Genomic DNA, 23,307 nt, shown 5'->3' on the forward strand with positions numbered 1-23,307 from the left:
GCAGGTAAACGGCTTAGCCGTCCTGCGAGTGAGTCAGGGATCTGCTTGTTTAGTCAGTGCTCCAAAAAGGAGCTAGGTGTTTATTTTGTGTTTTATTTTGTTTGTTTATTAAAATAGCATGTCAGCGCATTAAAAAAATCAATTTCTTGTGTCTGGGTGAGTAATTTAAAGGAACGACCGTGAGTGTCGGCCGATTTACATATGGCGGCAGTGTGTGTGGGCGCCCCTGTAAACCAGAAAAATAGATTTTAAAGAATTGATTGACAAGATCAATCGAAATACCGCTGCTCAGAAAGAGCAGAAGGAGAGATGGGAGAGAGAGCTGGGGTTGGCCCCATTGAAAATACAGGAGCGGGAGCCGACCAAACTGGAGCTGCTGCTCCAAAAGTGGGAGCAGGCAGGAGAAGCAGCGCTGTCTCCTGAGCCAGAGGGGGTGGAGCTGCCGTCCCGAAAGCCAGAGGGGGTAGAGCTGCCGTCCCGAGAGCCAGAGGAGGTGAGGAAGTTACCTCCACCACAGCCCCGACCACCACCCCTGGAAACCAGTCCGGTGCTGCCGGGTACGGTCCCTTGCCCCTTGCTCCTGGACACCCTGCCGGTCTGCCTAGACCTCCCGGTGCTAGACCTGGAACCCAGGAGCCTGCACCAACGGCCACAGCTCTACACCTGGTTCCCTACTCCGCTCTCCCCGAACACCCAGACGTCGCTGGGCTCCCTCTGTTCGCTGCTTCGCTCCCCCTGGGTGATCGGACATCGCTAAGCCGGTCGCCAGGTGAAGACCTCTGCCCACTGTTGCAGTCTCCAGTTTCCCGGCCGTCGCTGCAGTCGCCCCTGTCATCCCGGTGGGGTCCCATGTCGCCGGGTCGTGGTCCCTCCCTGGAAGCGCCGGAGGGAGCGACCCACCCTCAAGCCCGCACGTGGAAGAGGGCGAAGATTAGAGTAATCGGACTTGAGGGTAGGTGGTTTTTTAAGGGTGGAGGGAAGTGGCCTTGGAATGGCTGGTCAGTGTTGCACACTTGGAGGGGATGATTTGTAACACAGCAGGGAGGGGGGTTAAAATCCTCCCTGAGAAACCGGGTTGTAGAGTGTGCCACAAATCCTCGACAACCCACTTCCACTGGGTAAACCCGAACTCTCCATCCTCGCTGTTCCGCTTCAGTGGCTAGTTGAGCATACCGCAGTTTCTTCCTCTCATACGCCTCATCTACAGCATCCTCCCATGGCACTGTTAACTCTACCAGGTGAACAAGGCGTGCTGATCCAGACCACAAGACAATATCTGGTCGAAGGTTAGTGGTGGCAATCTCAGGTGGAAAAATAAGCCGTTGACCAACATCTGCCAGCATTTTCCAGTCTCTAGCAGCTTCCAGTTGTCCTGGGCGAGGATTGGTTTTAACACCTTTTCTTGGTGGTTGCTCTCCTGGGCGGAGGAATGTTGTCTTTTGTGTGTAATGTTTTGATGAAACAGGTGACAACTTATTGGTCATGTTACGCTTGTCTTCCAATGCTAAGGCCAAACATCGCAGCACCTGGTCATGGCGCCAAGTAAACCGTCCTTGGCTAAGAGCCACCTTACATCCTGTCAAAATGTGCCTTAATGTTGCAGGTGATGAACACAAAGGACATGAGGGATCCTCTCCTACCCAGAGGTTTAGGTTCTGTGGTGATGGGAGAACATCATATGTTGACCTGATGAGGAAACTGATCCTGCTCTGTTCCATTGACCATAGGTCTTGCCAGCCAATCTTGCGTTGTTCCACACTCTCCCATCTCATCCATTCTCCCTGCTTGGCCTGGGAAATGGCCTTTATACACCTCATCCTCTCCTCCTGCTTTTGCACCTCGTTGACTACCAGCTTCCTCCTTTGAGCTGGGGCTGCCTTGTGCCATGTAGGAGGAGCTGAACTGAAACCAAGACCCCCTCTTCCATGCTGAACTTGCCCCATGATATCACCAATTCGAAGGGCAGCCTTTGCATCTTCCACAGCTTTCTTTGCCGCCCACTTTCTTCCAGTTTTCAACACAGGTGCTGCCTCCCTTACGCATTTATCGCGTGACTCTACTAATGTCATTTCCAGTCTGACCTTGGCGCACTTAAACTCCTCGGTTAGAGCAGAGACTGGTAGCTGCAGTATTCCTTTACCATAAAGTCCCACTCTGCTGAGGCAGCGTGGAACTCCCAACCATTTCCTGATGTATGAACTGATTAAAGCTTCCAGCTTCTCTACTGTTGTCAAAGAAACCTCGTACACAGTCAGTGGCCACAGCAACCTCGGCAGTAGACCAAAGTGAAAGCACCAGAGTTTTAGTTTACCTGGTAGAGCGCAGCTGTCTATGAGTTACGGCTGACATAAAACTGTCGACTTTACTTGACTGGCTGTTATGAGCTCGCTGCACCCCTGCTGTGCATCGCCATATAACTGACAAGTGACAGGGCAATTATAGCTTGGCATGATTAAGACATTGTGCATGAAACATTTTTACACAGCAATGCAGTTACTGTTGAACACATCAACTTATACACAGTAGGTTTTGCAGGATAAAAATGTGACATGATGCGGCATGACTGATAATAGAGAACAGTATATGATAAGGATGGGGATTTCCATATATTTAAATAACTGAATACCCGGAATGTACTAAACGATTAAACGATAACACTATTATACTTTACGTCCATTTACCACTGGCTAAAATAATGCCAAAATTGACATAATATGTAAAAAACTAATTAACAATTGCGGTACTATTTGACAGTATACAGACTTGTGACGTGAACCCCATCCTGGCTCCCTCCCATGGCATTCTGGGGGCTATAGTCCTGCAGCTCTCTCCTTGGACTACAAATTTTTCCTTTCTCCCCCCTATTCTGACACACATCCTTCCCCTTGTGTGAAACACACTGGCCCTGCCAAGGCCAACCCCCCCAAAACACAACCACCCTCCTTCAAGTCCCATCTTCACCATCTTCCTTGGGCAAACTTGAGGGAGGGTTGGGTTCCTTTTCCGGCACAGCCAGGTAGGGAACATGAACCAGGAATGAGGGACCCCACCGGGTTGACTGGGGTGACTGAAGCGATGGCCGGGGAACAGGCGACTGTAGCAGTGGGCAGAGGTCTGCAACTGGGGACCAGCGTAGTGATGTCCGATCACCCAGGGGGAGCAAAGCAGCGAACAGTGTGAGCATCAGCGACTTCTGGTAGCAGCCCAGAGACGTCTTGGTGCTCAGGGAGAGCGGAGTAGGGAACCAGGTGGAGAACTGTGGCCGATGGTGAAGCCTCCTGGGCTCCAGGTCTAGCACAGGGAGGACCAGGCAGACCGGCAGGGCGTCCAGGAGCCAGGGGGAAGGGACCATGTGCAGCGGCACAGGACTGGATCGCAGGGGTGGCGGTCAAGGCTGTGGTGGAGGTGGGCTCCTCACCTCCTCTCCCTCTCGCTCTATCGGCTGCACCTCTTGCTTCAGTGCTGGCCACGCCAGCACCCGCTGCAGCTCCGACACCTCTGGTTCTGAGACCTCCTGGTTTGGCAACCCCCACTCTTGTCTCTTTACCTGGTTGGCCTCTCGCTGCAGGTGGTTGGCTTCCTACTATACCGCAGTCGACTGCTCCAACATCTTTATTAGGTCTTCAATTTCCATTTTACAAAACAAAAATATAAAAATTGTGCTGGGTCCGTAGGGCTTGGTACCGGTGCCACCATATGTGAAAGATATTACTCGGGTTGTTCAGGGGGTAAACTTTTTCTTTAAACGCATCAATTTCTGGAATGCCAATAACTGTCCCTCGTAATTAGGGGGTGTTTTATAATTAGCCAGAATGTTATGGTTTGATTACGTAATTATTATTTTGATCAGTTTAGCTGGAGTGGCTACACGGACATCTTGAGGTTATGGACTGAATTGCAGGTTAGTCATGTCATTCTAATTCGCCAGTGAATTTCACAGGGCCTTATAGATACAGTACATACATTTCAGTCCCGGTATACGTTCTGCTACATGAAATCTTATAAATAATGGCGTACAGAGTAGACAAATCATTGAATGTCATTAACTAAAACTCAAGTGAAAACTACAAAACGTGTTTTTATTTGTTTTATTTGTTTTATTTAACCCTGTCCTTCAGCAGTGACCATCTCCTGTATGCTAGGGTGTTTTGTTGGGTTTTTATACTTGTAAGCTTTTTTTATACAGCCTGCTATATTGATTTTAGTAACTCCTTCCATTTGAACGATGCATAACAATTAATTGACGCAGGATCATAACTTCAAACCATGTGCAGGTTGGCTGAACTCTGACAAATTGCACAATTTTTTTTAAAGTCCACAGCCCTCCCTGCTGTTTTGTTTAACCGTTTGCGGTCCTATGTCGGACCTGGTCCGACATTACAATTTTCCCTTTCCAGTCCGATGTCGGACCCTGTCCGACATCATCAAAAAGACGTAAAACACAGGTCTCTAGTCATTTTTTCTCCGGAAAAAGCCGAGAAAACCATTCAATGGCTGAGTGAGACCAATAGGAGCCGAGAGAAGCTGAAAAAATAAAAAAGGGCCGTATCTCAGGAATACAGATAGCCCCGGCACCACAGAGATAAGACGGACATAAACAAACAAGATAGCTGCTTCTGCATCCAGCGCTCAAAGAATATCACGGACATTTGCAGAGTTTTTTGAGATGTTATGGTAATAAAATAATGACTTGGATCGCATTATTGAAGAGTTTGGTGCTAAAACGAGTGATCAGGAGATGATTTATCAGTATGCACGACTATGAAGAGGTATGTGAAAAATACAGCAAACAAGGGGTGGGGCAGGGCTGGAGATGCAGTAGTGAGTGTCTTGTTGATATGCAGTGCCTTTTAAACCTGTTTTACTGTGAAAAAAAATACTTTTAAATAGTGTGTCTAAAATAAACTGCGCGTGTGAAAATAAATTGGACCTGACGAGCCTGAGAAGCGGCAAATAAATGGGCCGCAAAGGGTTAATACATTTTCTGCTTTATTTTACAACCTAATGGCAGGACTAGTGAAGTGCAGCTGATTCAGTGGTGCTCAGAAAAAGCAGGATTGCAAAGCTGCAGCATTTTTGTGATATCGCAGTGCGACAGTATCGCAACAGGTGAATAGCTGGCTTTGGCTACCACTGTGCCTTAGCACCCTTAGTAAAGTCTGCACATTATATATATATATATATATATATATATATATATATATATATATATATATATATATATATATATATATAATGTTGCTTTTTAATGCATCTGTAGTAAACCCATAAGTTCAATTATCTTTTCTGCCAGTATTGTATCATACTTGGCTGACTTTCCAAAGTACATCACTGTGAAGTCTTGCTTGGAAATTGGATTGGATTTTTTCAATCAAATGTTTTATGTCCTCCTTTAGGGGGAAAAGATAATATATTGACTCTGTCTCCTGATGTTTTAGATAAGTTTTAGTTTTAGGAACTGCACCCAAAAGCTGTGTTATTACATGCCAGTTTAGTAGATGGAGGGGAGAAGGGAATATTAAACAACAGTATTTTAGAGCCCAAATTATGTCCATCTAGTGGGGACACACTGACAAAATTCGTTTTTTCAACATAAAACCATTTACCGTTAACCACCTGGATATGGGGTCAGATCTATGTAATACTGGAGATAAAAATGCAGTCTTCAGTGTATTGTATCTCCAGTACTACATGTAACCCTCCTGCCTACCTGCTGTATACAGCTGGACTTTAGTCTGGTCCCATACTTTACATTAAACACAACATACATGGGCTTACAGTGCTTTTAGCATGTAGCCCACTGCCTACACATTTTAACTCCCAGTTGGGGGCCATCTACTTCCCCAGGATCTCATGTTAAAATACCATAGTTGCTGTCACGTAATGTGTTTACATTACTGTTATTTGTACCAATCACATTTGTTTTTGAAAACTAACTGACATTTATACAGTAATTAATTGTGCATGGTTTCTTTTGTTTTAATGATATGATCTGACCGTAATAACATTAATGACAGGCATGTAGTCAACACAACAAAACTAGGCAGGCACATATAATATAACTTGATTCCTGACTGGGTACAAGAAAGATTAAGTCCAAATTTGTAAGAGCATCTTGTCCATTGGAGTAAGCTTTCAGTGCTTGAGTAAGTCTATTAGACATATGTGCCCTTGCATAGTCTCTGCATCAGTTCAGTCTTTTTCATTAAAGTTTGATACAATGCGAAACAACTGTTCTCATCAGTGGACATTATGCATTTCTATGGAGCTTGTTTTTTTTTTAATATGAACATGCACAAAGTTAAAACCCGAATTATTAACATCTTATACAGAAATGAAATAGGCTTCGGGTATTTTTTTTTTACAGTGTGGTATATAGGTAATACATCTTAAAAATATTGCTTCAGCATTTATATTACACTCTTCTATTGAAATAATATAAAAAATAAATATTAAAAATCCCTACACCAATAAAGTAATCCCATTAATAACTTTGAACTAAATACATTAATTTAATTGAAACATACAAAAGTAAGAAAATATTTATTTTTGATATTGTGTTGAATTATACATTTCCATTGAAAAGATCCACCAGGGGGCAGTGCTGAGACAGCACAGAGTTAATTTTTAAAGACGTTATTTGAAGTGACAAAGTCATGGGCAGCGTGTATATTGACAGATTCTGCAGTTTTGTTTTCATTTAGACAGCATTTATTCCAGCTCAGAGACTAATGTACCTTGAAATGTTATATTCTTCTCCATGGGCATTTCGTACATTTCCATAGAAATCCCTTAGTATTGTAGAAAGATTTTCTTAAGATGTGCATTTTCTACAGTTCAGACAATTTTTTTTTTTGTTTTAGCCAGTCCTGAAAGACAGCGATTGTGTTTATTTATTTATTTATTCATGGTATTTTTTTTCTGTTTTGCTGTCTTCCAGTTTATTTAATTGTTATTCATCCAAATCGACATATCTACTTACTTGCTGGTAATTTGTCACTCAGTTTTAAAGTTACTGCACATCTGTAACTGTAAAAAAGATGGCTACCTGTAGCCATCTTTTTTACAGTTACAGATGTGCATATCCATCCAATATACGGACAGCTGGAACCTTGCTCGACCAATCGCATTGCTTGTTTCACATTCCATTGCCAGACCTGGATTATAAAACATATTTGTACATTGTAGAATACATACAGTAACAAGCTCAGGGTTCTTTTTATGTGACCTCTTAAAGTAGAAAATGCTGATAGGGGAGTGTGGGATTGAAATAGCTGCACAGCGCAATTCATAATTTTTCTTCACTGATAGCTTAGAAAACCATAATCTGGTAAACCATTAAGAAATCATATTCACATTTACTATAATGTCTGTATCTTGGCACTGCATATTATGTAAGATGTACTGGTATTCTCAATGTTATTTAAGGGGCAGCAATCCACCACTGTTTAGATCATTAGAATAGACCCCAATTTGTATGCCAGAGTGACAAAATGCATAAACATAATTATTAATAATGAAAATGAAGATACTTTGAATTTAAATGTGTTGGATCAAGAACCTTCAATACTGCAAGGGATTGTACAAAATAAATGTCAATTTAAGATGTGTCAAGCAGCAAACTCATCACAGGCTACCTAAAGGGATTAATCTTCAGATAAGCTAAGATGTTATTTCATGAAGTAGCTGACAGACCATAACAATCTGTAAATGCCAATGTATTCAATAATAATGATTTAATGTTTACTGTATATAATGTCAGGTAGTATGGATTAAATTAATACAAATATTATTGCACATACAGGATAACTTTTTTTTTCTCTTTACATAAATACTAGAGAGATGCTGTCTAAAGCATAAATCTGTTGACATCTGTTTATCATATGAATCATATGCAGTAAAGATTCCCAATGGCACCTTTTCGCTAGCATTCATGACATTTAGTATATTCTGTCCTTGAATGCATGGTTTTTAATGAAAAGAGAATAGATGTTGGTTATTACTTTTCATTGATTTTTTTCTCTCCATTTGCAAAATGCTTTTTTTTATACCTGATACAGAGTTCTGTAAGTAAATAGAATTTATATATATATAAATACTTGTAGTCCGAAATGTCCTGATAATTGATTTGTAATCAATTATTCTACCTTTTTAAGTACCTGAAATATCATTTTCTTTTTTCTTTTTTCTTATATATACAGTATATATATATATATATATATATATATATATATATATATATATATATATATATATGTATGCTGTGAAGTCCATAAAATGTTAAATCACTTTGCATTTAGGGAACAAAACCAACAAAAAAAATAATCTGAGGCACAGCAGTTAATTTTTGGTTTTCTGACCTAGATATTAAATACAGTATAGTTTTAAACCAGGTATGTCTTCTCTTATATTTGGATGCAGTGTATTTTTGTGTGTTAATAACTTAGACTGACACCTTTAAATGTGCAAACTCTTCCATTTAGTTTATAGCTAACAAACGTTTATAAAATCATTGAGCGTCTGACAAGTATTTATTGTATTACTCATATCTAAATACACAAACCCTTTTATACTTCAGTGTCAATACCAGCCACATTTTTTTCTGAAACAAGAAAAAACACCATTCCAATGACAAAACTAGAAATACAATATTAAGTACACTATTTTGATAGAAGCCCACTTGTTTATTTGTGTTTTAAGAGTAGCGACTAGTTAATATCATTTTATTTTGTTGTGCACAATTGCTGTTGTTTCTTAATTAGCTGTAGATGCCTTGATACAAATTGTAATTCTTTTTTTTTCAGTGATTGCACAATAATTATTCGTTCATTTATTATATATAGAGTGCAATCTTTGATAGTGACAAGCAGCACTTAAATCATGTGTTGTCAATAGTTTTAATACATTTTCTTAGCAAACTGAATGTTGCACAATTAATTATAGTACTGCTTTAATTTAATGACCTTTGTCAATTAACTTCTAGGACCTGTGTTTTGTCCAAAATGTTAAATGTGTAAAACAACATTGGTTGCAAGATCAAATAATGATTTTAATTGAGATGTCTGCTCTTAGCTTACATCATTTTGTAGTTTCTCAGACAAGTTTTAGTTTAAAATCAATACAACTGTAAGGTTATTTATGGTCTCTTAAAATATTGTATACCATATGTGACATGCCCTGCACACTGAGAAATGGGGGTTTTGTGGTGAAATGTTTAACTGTTTGATTGTTTTATGGATTAATTAAAGTATGGAATGTGGCCAGGTGGTAATTGAATGATTGATTGTCACTTACCCCTGGACCTATAAAAACCAGGTCTGCAATGTTTGTGGGGCTGTCTGTCATCCTCTGTGTGAGGCCTGGAGGAAGCCTGTGGGGAAAAGGTCTGGGGGGGGGGAAAGGTATTGTTAAATTTATAGGGTTGGTTACTGGTGAACAGCTTAGCCATCCAGTATTTAGCTAAGACGGTTTTGCTTTGTTTTACATAATCCGTCGCGTAGCCGCCCTAACCGTTTATCCGCCATGATCAATCTCTTCAGCAACGTTAGTTTATTATTGAAGAGAAGATTAGTTCAGAGATTGTAGATCCTACCAAAGTTTTCATACACTGTGTTGTATGTGCTGTGTGCGCTGCCATTGCTGGTAGCGTCATGTGAGCTGTTCAGTGTGTTGATATGAAAATAAATTCGGTTTCTGGCTACACTGTCACAAACATTAATACCTTGTATCTTTCTAAACAAGATATTTAGGGGAGGTCCCTAAAAAAACTGAATGTGATAACAATAATTGTGTGAATATATGAATTGTTACAGCTGTGTATAATGGTATTTAAAACAGGATTCATTTATCCACCTTTTTACATATCCACCTTTACTCTGGTCTTTCACGACAGATTACTGTATTTTGTTTTGTAAATAAATAAATATAGCACTGCCCTGTTTACACCCTATCAGTTGTTTGAGTACTTCTTTTGCACCAGAAGACAGTGAAAAAGGTCCTCGAAGTGGCAAAGAAATCCTGGTGACGGTGACGTGGAGGCATCTCTGGGAGGTGATGAACAGGCATCACCAGGCGATGTAGAACAGGCATCCCCAGCCGATGGTAAACTGGCCTCCCTAGGCGTTGCAGGCGTGGCAACCCTAGGCGTTACAGGCTCGGCAGCATTGAACACAACTGGCAGCGTACGACAAAAAGCAGACTGGGAAATGCCAGAAACAATTTCAATGATGTAAAAAATGCTTTCAAAAGTTCTTAACAAATTGATGCAATTGTAAGTGTTGCAATTGCCTGCAGCTTTTGTGCATCTCATTATAGTATTTGAGAACCCTCGTGCACTATCTCCGCCCCCTGTTTGCAAATTTATGCAGTAACGCCCATAATTACATAGTCATCTGCGCAATAGCATTACGTTTGTCTAGTATATTTCACCCAATACTTCGGACTCATTTGCAACTGGTTTGCGGCTATTGTGACAGGCACAACACTTTAGTAAACCTACCCCTATGTGTTTGAGTGAAATTCTTGAAATGTAACATAAGTCTAAAGTATCTATCAATTGAAAAGTGATTTGTGTATAGGTCTCATACTATACCCATCACATTTTAAACCTCACAGAAAAATAAGTCAACTTTGGTGGAAACAATCATATACAAATATTCTGAATTCTGTTTGCAGGCTTCATTGAAAGGTCTAGTTGCTAGAGTGTTTTCTAGCTACTACAATAATTTCTTCTTTGCTGTCTAGCTCACTTTCTCTCTCCAAGTGTGATTAACATATCCTCTTTTCTAACAGATAGAGAGAGAACTACCTGCTCTAACCCTTGTGTAGTGTATTAACAGATGGGTCCTGTTTCTGACACAGTATACTGTACATTTTCTTCTCTTAATTTTCTTTCTTGTCTTGGCAGTAAATGTAATTTAGTTGTACCAGTTTGACCGGTATAGTATTGACAATACGTTCACAGTCTAATTCTCATATCAGGCAAATTCAGGCCCATGAGAATTATTCTAGATGAATCCTCACAGGGTTTGGATTAGCTGAGATGAGAATCATGCTCACACTAGCACTTAAAGGTATACCAGATCATGAACTGTAGGTGTCAAGAAGTCCAACATACCCCTAAACATGCGTGCCATGTTTTACTGCCTAGCATGGGAAGTGGCTTGTTTTACTTCAGGCACAGTTGTGAACACGTACTGTATAACACTCAATTGGCCTTCAACCCCAGGGTTATAACAAACAGCGCCTTTCTCAAGTTAATAGTGGAATTAATTGAGTATTTTAAGTAATTGTCAATCTTCTGCTGGTCTACAAGGACATAGGGAAATTGACCTCCATTTGCTTATTATTCTGCAGTAGTAACAAGCCTTGGGGATTCTGCTCTGAAGTACCTTTTTGCATTATAACATGGCGTGGAAAATGCCAGTAATGTTGTGTGGAAATATTTCAGTCAGAGTGTACTGTAGTTTGTGGTTAGTGTTTTATTTTTTTGTAATGCATAATAACCCACTGTAATCTGTACATTTTTACTGCAGCATACAGTTTTATAAGTGGTTGAAAGCATGTTTTTTCGGCCTTGTATATTTTGATAATTTTGTTGCTGTAAAAGACCTTCCTGAACATAATTTGATCATCTTTCAACTTGAGAAGTGCAACATTAGATTAGATGTTATAAAGGGTATGAAGTGGCAACTACCTTTGATCTGTTCAGTAAAGGTAAATGTTTTTGTTTTCTTTTTTTCAGCATGTCATTTCTAGAAAATATAGCTTGACATCTGTTTTCATCTGTTTTACCTTTCTCAGCGAGTATTTATGTCAAAATATACATTCTTAAATCAACAAGTATTTTAAAACACTGTAGTGTTTTTATTATGTGCCTTTTATGCTCAGATTTGTATCTTATTATACTGTATTATTTCTGAGAGTTGTCATTTGTAATTTAATATGTTTATGTCCTCACTCTTTTACTATGGGCTGTAAGAAATTGTGAAATGGTGGTAATTGTTATATTACCTTTAACTTTCTATACATAGTTTAGTATATAATAAAATGGCAAGCTCCTGGTCATATGTTGACTTAAAATGTAATCTTGTTGTTTTTGTTGTTATTCAGTAACATGATTGGTTTGTGACAAGGAGTAGTTTTTGGTTAGCATATAGACTTTGAACTGTGTAATGCCATTTTGAAGCAAGCCAAAGACTCACCAGTTTTTCTTTGCTATGTCTTTACTATGGCACAATACTATCAAACATATTCTAAGTTTCGCCGCAGTCTCCGAAAAGACCCAGACAAACAAAACAGAATAGTTCATGGTTACGTTTCAATGTAGTTTAATAAAAAAAAAAGTAAGGTAAACAAAACAAAAATCAAGACATGGTATTTCATAAATACAAAAAAACCCTGAAAAAACAAATGCCAGCATTCCATAAGAAACTGTTGTGTACTATTCATGTATTATTTGCTAAATATTTGACTGCGTATATATTTATAATAAACATACATATATAATAGATACAAGTTTTCCTACAGAACCGTAGCTTCTGCAATTCTGATCCTCTACGTACTGAAAGTTAAGGATATAAAAATGATAGTCAAAATGTACAGTACATATTTTTAAATACTGGTAGTAAATCTACAATAGGCTACCCTACTCACAAACATTTCCCAATACATAATATTCTTATAATAATAATAGTAGATACCTGAAACCAGTGCAAGACTCTCGCCAGTAGATGTGGTTATGTTGTTGTTGTTACTGGAGATCCAATATTCCGGTAGTCCATACAAGTTCAACACATTTATCAGTAGATTCTAATCCACTGGGCATTGTTGTGGATTTCTGGAACTTGGTTTTGTAAGTCTTGAACCAAGCTGATATTATGCCACATATGTGTCTTTTTGAACAAATTAGTGGTACCAACAGTTCTTTTTCTTCATGTTTTCATTCTTCTAAAACAAATCTTTCTCAATGAATTACATTTAAGAGATTTGACTTCAACTCTATAGGTGGTGGCTCAAGCTTGGTACTGTTGGTAGCCTGCAGCAAAATATAGGAGACCAATGACACCAATTCCCAGCTATACTAATTTAGTACATTTTGGGGTTTTGTCCTTGGTAGGTAACCATTATAGATGCTACTTAAGGCTAGTGTACAATTAATTGCATCTTACTGCTAAGAGACAGAAAAGTCTAGGCTTAAAGCTATCAGCTATACGTTGACCAAACACAAAGATAACAAAAGTGTAAAGGATGACAAAAAATATCTTTCTGTGCTTTTCAAAGGACTTTATTTATGTCTTTATTTATGTATTTATTTATTGTAAAGGGCTGTATTTTCTATTTGTAGTAGCTTAAGTATTTTTATAACCTTGCTTGTAAAACAACTAAACTATAAAGCACTATCATTTTATGAGTCAAATTGCAATAATTTGAAACGTTGAATAAATGGAGTTGCATAAAAAATAAAATAAAAAACAAAACACGATGAAGAAATCTGTAAACCTCTCGTACTGTATGCTTATTTTTTTCCTATTTGGCCAAAGCAGCTTGCCAGGGCTACTTTCAGCAGATCTAATGTTAATAAAGAATTGATTGGTATGACCTTTAGTTATAGTACAAAGTTGTGCGAGATTATGTCTCGAACGTGGTCTTCACTACTTAAGTCTCATGAACATAAGGTATGGACGTGTTTCCATGCAAAAAAAAAAACCTTCGTTATTGGTCAATTTGTGCAGTATTTTAGCGCGAGACCGCAATTTTACCAACCCTTTTTAGCCGTACCATGTTTTCGCCTTGCACTTCCTATAACGTGACGAATGTATGTGTATGTCACAATGGACAATGGAGAGGGAATTTGGAGTATCTAAACTACATGGAAACCCTGACGTTTTGTCCTGATAAAATAGACTGCTAGATTATACAAGACATACCAGAAAAGGAGTCACATTTTAAAATACTTAGAATAAGATCATATTAATAAAAGCTGCAGGTTACCAGCCTTTAAAACACAACTTAATATTATTATTATTTATTTTATTTTATTGAAGAGCATAATTTTCATTGTTTCTATCAATGTTATATTTTATCAGTTTAAAAAAATAATATTTACTAAATGCCATTTTTGGTATCATAACATATATGAATTAATGATTCATAAATGTCAGATCATTTATCCTAGCCAGCCACTCCAGAAAAAAGCACTAAAATGGTTTTGAATTAGATTATTGTATTATTGTAGTTTCTGTTAGTGTGTCTGGCTCAGAAAGCTCCAAGTGAATGTCACATTAATCTCCAAGGCTTAAATCATTACTCTGGTTCTCATCAAGTTCCAGCAGTATTCCACTTGTAGTGGTAATGTGTTTAGTTCTGAAATACAACTAGCCCTAAGTAGTGTGTTTACATTTTTAGGGTGTGTGTGGCTCAATCGTTGTGATCTAGGCATCAAAAACATATCTATACTAGACTATGTGTGCTCAGTCCTTCAGTCTTTCGATAAATGGTATAGTATTATAACATTTCAATACACTGCCATCATAGCTTTGCAGGTACAGTATTAGACTACGGCACACAAGTATTTTCAGCATCAGCATCAAATTCACATTATTGCCTTCCTGAGATACCCTTTTGCATAGCAACCATTGTTTGATTGTGAGGCGGCGGACTTAGAGGCAGAGTGAAGTTTTGGGGTTTTACAAGGCCGCCATTGACTCAACCGAAGATACCTTGGGACATAGCTTGTAATGTGTAGGAGGGCAAACATAACCATGACCATTGTTAAATGCATGCATCTGGAAATATTTTGTAAAGAGCAAACCTCTGACTGACTTAATGAATTATCAAAAATATGTGTGGGTGCAGGTTCATTGGTTTTGCCATAAAATATACTATTCAGAATACCTCAAAAGTTTATTTCAACTAAGTCACAGTAACCAAAACCATCTTGTTATGCGGGACTCTAATAAATACCATTTTCTTGCATGTTTTTTTTTTAATCATTTGAATGATTTTTCTGGCAAATCTGGAAACAAAAGTATTGTTTTTGACTATTATGTTAAAGATTATAATCAATTATAATTATTATTAATTATTTATCATCATATCTGATAGCATGTACAGTATAAGGGTATATATCATGTGCAGTATGTGAGGAGTGCTTGATTTAAAAAGCTGCTTGTGAAGTATGTGCATATTACAGAACAATAAACATTAATTTCTTAATCCTAATAAGCATATATCATTGTGAAAGAATAATCATTTTAGAGCAATGTGATTGAGGCCTATCCGTAATACATCAGAAAAGGTCTTGTAAATGAAATCACTGACTCCTATGAAAGGATGCTGCCTAATACTATACTGTACCACAGATGTTTGCTTTCCAAGCCTAAATTCTAAAAGCTGTGACAGCTTAAAGGGCTGTGAAATGGATCACTGGTTTGCAGTCAAATATATTGAGAACAGCAGGCGGTTAACAACCATAGCCTCAGAAGTGTCTCAAAACAGTTTACTTTTATTCTAGGGCTGGCTTTTAATTTGGAAAGGAAACCAAGTGTGTCTGTACAAAAACATACTACACATGTAGAGTTTCAATTTTATCATTTCAGGTGAGATGTCAGTAATCAAAATGTCATTATTTTTCAAAAAGAAATACAGATTATTTGTAATAACAATATCCCATTGCTTCTCTTATGGTATACTTAGTGTTTCCAGTTTATTCTGAATTTTGCCGAAAAATTACAGGATTTTTTTTTTTAATTGGATGTCGGTTTTTACTGATTTATACCTGATTTTTGTCTATTATTCAATATTTTCCCACTACTGTTTTCTAGGAAATACATAATATTTTGATCAAAATGCTGTTTTATTTTGACTTGGACATTGTAATAAGCAGCCCTACACTGTATCCTAGTATATAGCAGAAGTTTAGACATCAGAAGATAAATAACGTGGTTCCCTGTCACTTCACAAACAGAAGTGGATCAGATGAGGCAGAGGATGCATAGCACTACAAATACTGCTGCATTGAGGTACATGTTCGCGCTGACAATAAAAGAACATACTGAAAAATAAGCGGCACATTAAACTAAAACAATAAAGTGAACTGAGAGACAAGCAATCCATTTATGTGGCTTTTACACACGCTTTAATGAAAAGAGAGCGCAGAATGACTGTGTTAATAAGTTTGTCAGAGCGCTGTGCTTTGCTGGTCAGCCACTGTATATCGCAGAGGTATGTATTGGTGACTTTGTGCGACAGTACTGTCTGTCCATCAGTTAAACACTGCCTAAGTCGACAATCTTAATTGTAAATATTTGACAGAAAATGGTGATGCTTTAGTTAGTAAATTTATATGCATTGATGGAAATGTCCAGTGTAATTTTTGACCCGTCTCCCGATAGCTTGCACCACCCACATGTGCCAATTTTCTTTTCTTTTTATGATTTCAAGGCAAATAAACCTGGCGTGCTTTGTACTGATGTCATGTTCATACCATCTAAAGATACTATTTCTGTCAGCACAACGTTTGCCCAAACGTTCGCAAAGTACCAACTAACTTTGGAAAATGTGGCTTCGACATGCACAGATTGTGCTTTATCATACATGCCGGGGACATTATTAATCAGAAACCAGAACTGCTAAGCATCATATTCCACATGTAAAGTGTGTACACTGAGATTTCCTCCCCCCTTCCCCCCCCCGATTTTTACCGATGTTTCAAATAAAAACACTTTCTTTACCGATTTTATCCCTATTCTTATATATATAAAAAGTTATCTGTGGTTTTTTTCTGCCTCCATCTGCCCTTCTGCTTATTGTAACAGTCTCTCCTTCTGGGGGAAGGCAAAAATTGCCAGCCAGTCTTGGTACTCATATCTGGACAGAGGAGAAACTCCTGAGCCAAACCCTAATACACTCCAGACTCCCTGAGCAGGCATTGTCCCAGCACTGGTGAAGTTTCAGTTAAATGTAATTATATACTTTTTTAGGTACAAGAAAACTTGTCAAACCTAATACAAGTACAAGTTTATTAGGTTAGAGCAGGGGTGTCAAACATACTGCCCGCGGGACAATTTTTGTCGGCCCATCCATTAGTTTCTAAAATTGCATTGATGTACTGTGTTGTTTTGTATTTTTTTTTTTTTAAAACAACCCGTCTCTTTAACATAACATGTGTATTCGACATGTGCAGTCTGCATTGTAGGAGTGACACTGAAGTAGTAAAATAGCCAATCAAGTGGCGCACAGGATCTGTTTCCTCACGCACACGTGTAACAGCACAGCACACATAATTTTGCTTAGGATAGCGAAGCGAAGGCTTGTTTAAACTATCTATTTTACTTTGAAGAATTTTTAATCAGTTGCCGAAAAGTAGTTGGAGATGTCACGGAAGCAAAAGGTGGAGGAGGAACACAGAAGATTCTAAAATCGTTGGACAAATGATTATTTGACGGCAAGGCAATGGCCCTGAATATTTCCAACCGGAGGGGAGCGCTTTTGTGGCGGGGTTTTAACTTTCCGACAGTTTTTCGTGTTATAATAATAAAAGACTACAAATGAAATACTGGTACATCCCCATCACAAATGTTAGGGGGAGGTGAAGGGCAGACAGTTTTCTCACATCTTGCTTCTTGAGACAACGAGCTTCAACACTGATTCAGGCTCCTCAGTCACTGTGCTGCCATGGACTGGAGCTCCGTTTTATAGTTAGCATATGTAATGAGACTAGACTGCACTTCTGCATTACCTGAAAGGCGCACATCTGCACCTCTACTGTTGTATGTATTAGTCTAACTCTAAGCCTACATGCAATATGTTTAAGTTTTATGTGTTGCTCGCAGGATCGATCAGGGAGGCAGTGCCTGTTGTGGAGAAAATGCTGTTTTTCACCAAGTCTGTCCAATATTCATGAAGGCTGATGCTTGCTTCATAGGTCATAGGTCATAGGTCATAGGCTTGTACTTGGCAGATTTCAATATATTTTTATTTTTCAATAATCATGTCTGCTCTGGTATGCAGTATAGAGATGAATCTGTTCAAAATGGATTTATACCTAAGGCTGCATCACCACTTACCCACTGAAATAAATGATGTATGGCTGGGGTTATTTTATTTATAGTCTTTTCTGCAGAACAATGCATCAGGAAAAATACAAGACACTAGTTTAATGGTTTAAGTACTTCTAAATTAAGTTCAATACTTTAGGTTAAGAAATATCATTCATATGTGATGTGTATGTGAAAAATGGATTCTTGATCAATAACAATTGTTTTCTTTGCACTGGGTAAGATCAGTCCCCTGCAAGCTTTTTTAAAACATTTGGAGCTGAGAATGCTTTTAATTTAATCACCAGAAAAAAAACCTATAGGATGGGGACAATACTATCTTGTTTTTTTAAAAAAAGCTTCTTTGTAATACCCATAAACATGTAAACACTGAACCTTTATTATAATAATAATAATAATAATAATAATAATAATAATAATAATAATAATAATAATATCTTTATTTTTATATAGCACCTTTCATAGTGGACCACCATTACAAAGCACTTTACAGAGGTAGGCTGTGAACTGTGCATTATATGCAGAGTCACTTACAATAGGACATTGATTGAACATCTCATCCACAGGATGGAGCATTTTAGTGTCATAACACCGTGTAACAAATTTTTAATTTTTTTTGGTTCCTGGGTAGTAAGTGTTATTTCCTAATTGCTTATGCCTCAAAAGTATAGAAAATGGCTATTATTCCCCACAAACTTTGCTTTTGTGACCAGGACAGTGATATTTTGAAATGTACCTATTTTCCAGAACATTCCAGATAGATTCAGTGCTGAGTAAACTTGGAGTAACTTCTAGAACTTTCTAGAACTTTCCAGTAATATAAATAGTAGTATAAATACAGGGGCCTTAAGCCCACCAGTTCAGTTTAGTTCCAGCTGCCTAAGTGGATACATATCTGCATTTTTCTGAGATGGCATCAAGAGGCTGCAAGCATCCGGCAGACGCATTTTGCTATGTCTGCGGCCAATTTATCAAGACAAGAGCGAAAAAGTACTCCGTGGAAGAATCTGCTAAGATGTGTGAGGCCTACAAGGCATATTTCGGCATGCCTGTCGGGGATCAAGACAAACCCTGGGCACCTCATTTCACCTGCGAGCACTGCAAAAAAACTCTGGAAGGTAAGATGGACAATTGTTGCTCGGAATTTTATGTTATAAAATTTGTTAAAATTTTTAAAATTGTAAAAGTTTTTAATTTTAAAATGTTTTACAATTTTCAATGTTATTGAAAAAATATATCATATATGAAAAATGTTGCGAGAATCTCTTACACATTAGTCATGGGTGAAATAAATGTATTTTTGTAGGATGGTACAGAGGGGAAAAGAGAGCCATGAAGTTCGCTATCCCAAGAATTTGGCGGGAACCCACTGACCACTCAAGCAACTGCTACTTCTGCATGGTGGACACTTCTAAGCGGACCGAGTTCTCTGTGGGGAGGAACAACGTCAAGTGGGAGCCACTGGTGGACCCCCGGAAGGTGCTGATGCCACCACTGCACATCAAATTGGGCCTTATGAAACAATTTGTCAGAGCTCTAGATAAGGAGTCGGCAGCCTTCAAGTACCTTCAAGACTTCTTCCCTAAGCTGTCTGAGGCAAAGGTCAAAGCCGGTGTCTTCGTCGGACCACAGATAAAGAAGATCCTGGAGTGCAATGAATTCCCCAAGAAGCTCACTAGTAAGGAGAAAGCGGCTTGGAACAGCTTTGTCGCAGTGGTTCGGGGCTTCCTGGGCAATCACAAGGCCGAAAACTATGTGGAGCTGGTTGAGACTCTGGTGAAGAACTACGGCACAATGGGCTGTAGGATGTCCCTCAAAGTCCATATCCTTGATGCTCATCTTGATAAATTCAAGGAGAACATGGGAGCGTACTCGGAGGAGCAAGGCGAGCGCTTCCACCAGGATATACTGGACTTTGAACGCCACTGCCAAGGACAGTATAACGAGAACATGATGGGAGACTACATTTGGGGGCTGATTCGTGAAAGTGATTTACAGTATAATCATAAATCTCGAAAAACTACTCACTTCTAAATCTTTTGTAGTCATTTTTGTATTACTTTAGTATAAATACATGTTAATTTGGATTCATGTGTTGTTTTTTTTCTGACTGTCCTGGTCACAAAAGCAAAGTTTGTGGGGAATAAAAGCCATTTTCTATACTTTTGAGGCATAAGCAATTAGGAAATAACCCTTACTACCCAGGAACAAAAATTGTGTTACATAGTGATTGATTTGTTGAGCAGCTGGCTATTCTGTGTCTCTGTAGCTGTTTTAACATGAGTCTATTTTAATGACTGGCTGGGTTAATCAAACTAGCATCTAACTATCCAGTTTAGTTTGCTTACTGAAAAAATAAGTTAAGTTTTAGATTGTATGATTATTGTTTTTACTTATTTGCAGCTGACAAATTGTGTAGTATAAAAGAAACACAAAGATACATACGTACAGAACTTAATTAAAAATAAACACACGGTAACAAAAAACACAAGTGGTGATGAACCTCTGTCAAGATGTATTAAATATGAAGCAACCAGCATACAGTGTCCCTAACGTGAACAATATAATTAGCAATCACCAGTTTCTTAGACACCCTACTAGCCTGATGAAGTCAGTGACAGGTATCCCTGATTCTGTCTCTGTCAATAAATACTGCCATGGCACCTTAGCCACACAGAGAAACTTTAAAAATCACAGCACAAGATACAACTTCACACAGACATTTAACAATTTTTAGGTGATTGTATATGTCTATACTTCTATAAAATACAAAATGTATATTGATGAAACAAATCAGAGAGGAAAATGAGTTAGGGAAGACCAGGCCCTATAAATGAAAATGAGTCTTATTGATTTGACTGCCTTGCTGACTGCTACCAGTTGCAGTGTCTGCCAGTATAGTACTGAATAGACTTTCTTACATGTATCAGTACATGGTGAAGAAATGCAAACTGTTTCGTGTTTAAAAAACAGGAGAATGTTGAAATATACAATGTCTAATTTTAGTACTGAGGTGTTAAGTTCACAGGGAAATTCACTAAGCATTTTACTAAGTGTCATTTAACACCTGTTAATGTTATGAAACTGAAAAATCAACAATAATGTGAGCCATTAAATTGCATAGTTGTTTTTTCAGGTTTTGTAAGTTCACTGGGTGTTTTCTTCTTTCAGATAAATAGTTCTAATGGCACGTTGGAGTAAATGGTCATGTGAATTTCTGCACCAATGTTGAAACAATTAAGGTGCCTATGTAACAGTGATGAGCCTGGGTGTGAACCGGCAACCACTCACACCACAAGCTAGTGTCTTAACCACTATGCAAAAGGGCCGGGCTCGTCTTGTATTCTTAGGGCCTGTGACAGGAAGGACCATGTCACTGGTTCGGCTGTGCTGCTGCTTTGGTAAACACGAAGGCTTGCCCAGAGCTGAGCTGAAGAGGGCCTGATTGGCTGAGGGAGGGGGGGGGGCATGCCCGGGGAGCTTACGCCTGTTTTAAGAAGGCAGCAGTGCCATCGTTCGAGGTGACTGCAACGCCATAGCTACGCAGGCGGGCACTGAATGAAAGCTTGCTTGTTGACATCAAGGAGGAGAGCGCCGCTCCATGGAAAGAACTACTATACGAAGCCCTTCCTCTCCAAGACACGGTGCTCGTGAAGACCGCCAGGAAGAGGCCGGAGTCACAGGATGCCGGGACTTGGCTAGGTTAGTTAGGGAATTTGATCCCAACAACAGTATAGTGAGGGTTTTGTAGGGTAGGTTCCTGGAGTGGGACGTCTCTTTTAGTGAGGCTAGCACTCTCTGTGTTTGGCAAACTTTTTTTTATTTTTAGCTTTGTTTTCTTTATTAAATCCGGTGCTAGGATTACCATTGTTAGTACCCTAGCGTTGGGGCCTGTGTTGTACTTAAATCTGCGCACCTGTGCGGAGTGTCAACACCCACTGCTCTGTGTCTGATTCAGTATTATTCAGTGACGACCCACGTATGTAACATCACCCTGTTACAGGGCCATAGAATCTGTAACAGCAGTGCATCACACAACACTGCCCGTTAAACTTAGTGATTGTCAGATTTTTTGGAGTAAGGTATTTAGGTGGATGAAGGAGCCTTTACAAAAATAGAAATCTCTCAGTCAATAACCTCTGCAGTCCTGGCAGTTTTTAAGAGCTTCTTGTGGGTGTTAATCTATGAAGTGAAGATTACATTTCAAGCTAAATGAATTCAGGTAGATCTCTGCTAGCGTCAGCATATGTTTAATTAGAGTAATGTGTAGCAGAACCCACAGCTATTGTGGCAAAAACTATCAATTTGGCTTTGTGTAACACTTGATAGAGCGATGAACTCCTGGGAGAAATGGCTGCGTCTAGATGGCATTTGGTGGCATCATTGTTATTTTCTCCAGCCTGTGCAAATTGATATTGTTAGAAGTGTACATTTAAAAGACAGCATGCCAACAACCCTCAAATTGACTGCAAGCTCCTTCACAATAACCACTGTTCAAACACTACAGATGCTTCTCAGTCTTAAAACAAGGGAACTGTCTCCCTTATTTTGTCATCCTAATGTATTATCTTATTTTTTGAGTTTATATTTTCCTAAAGCCCATTTTCCTAGTTAAAAGTCCATTTAACTGAGGGTACTGTGCATTTAGCAATGAAGCACAAGACAGCATAAATAGAAAGCCAGTCCTGAACATTTTATAGAACTTTGCAATTCGTATACTTTACAGTGTGCTGAATAGTTGGTATTATGACCCAACTACCAGTCTGCTGGGTCGTTACTACAATGCCTCAGTGCCAGTGCCAGAGGACTTGTCCAAATGAACTTAAGGGTCCCGCTGTCCAGGCAGCCTGCCATCAACTAGAGATGCTTGTGTATACTGTGAAGTAAGAGAAACATATCAGTTCAAGGGCATTTAGAGGTTCAACAGAGTGCTGAGACTGTTCATTAGATGCCAAGCACATCCATTTAATTTTTAACTAAATTACCATCACATGAGGCTCTGATTCTTAGAGATGTATTTTTTAAACATTTTGTGTGGTGCATATTCCAACTGCATTCTCCTTTGTATATCTGCCCTGGAGCCCTGGAGTTATTTGTGTGTGTGTGTGTGTGTGTGTGTGTTTGCATATTGTTTAAATTATTAGAAAATAGTGGACATGCAAACAGACCTAACAGTGGGATGGTGGATTTTTTCACTAGTTATTTTTGTCTTCAATTAGACCATTACTACATCCATACATTTGTCAAT

The 23,307-nt window shown here is 38.7% G+C and overlaps 1 protein-coding gene across 2 annotated transcripts in view; it reads left to right on the forward strand.

Annotated features, from left to right (window-relative positions):
• Window positions 1-23,307, forward strand: part of LOC117400350 (CUB and sushi domain-containing protein 3) — a 524,933-nt gene that overhangs the window by 229,481 nt on the left and 272,145 nt on the right. The gene's annotated exons all lie outside the window — the stretch shown is intronic.

The sequence above is a fragment of the Acipenser ruthenus genome, chromosome 4, assembly GCF_902713425.1.
Source record: "Acipenser ruthenus chromosome 4, fAciRut3.2 maternal haplotype, whole genome shotgun sequence".
In the NCBI taxonomy this organism is placed as follows: Eukaryota; Metazoa; Chordata; class Actinopteri; order Acipenseriformes; family Acipenseridae; genus Acipenser; species Acipenser ruthenus.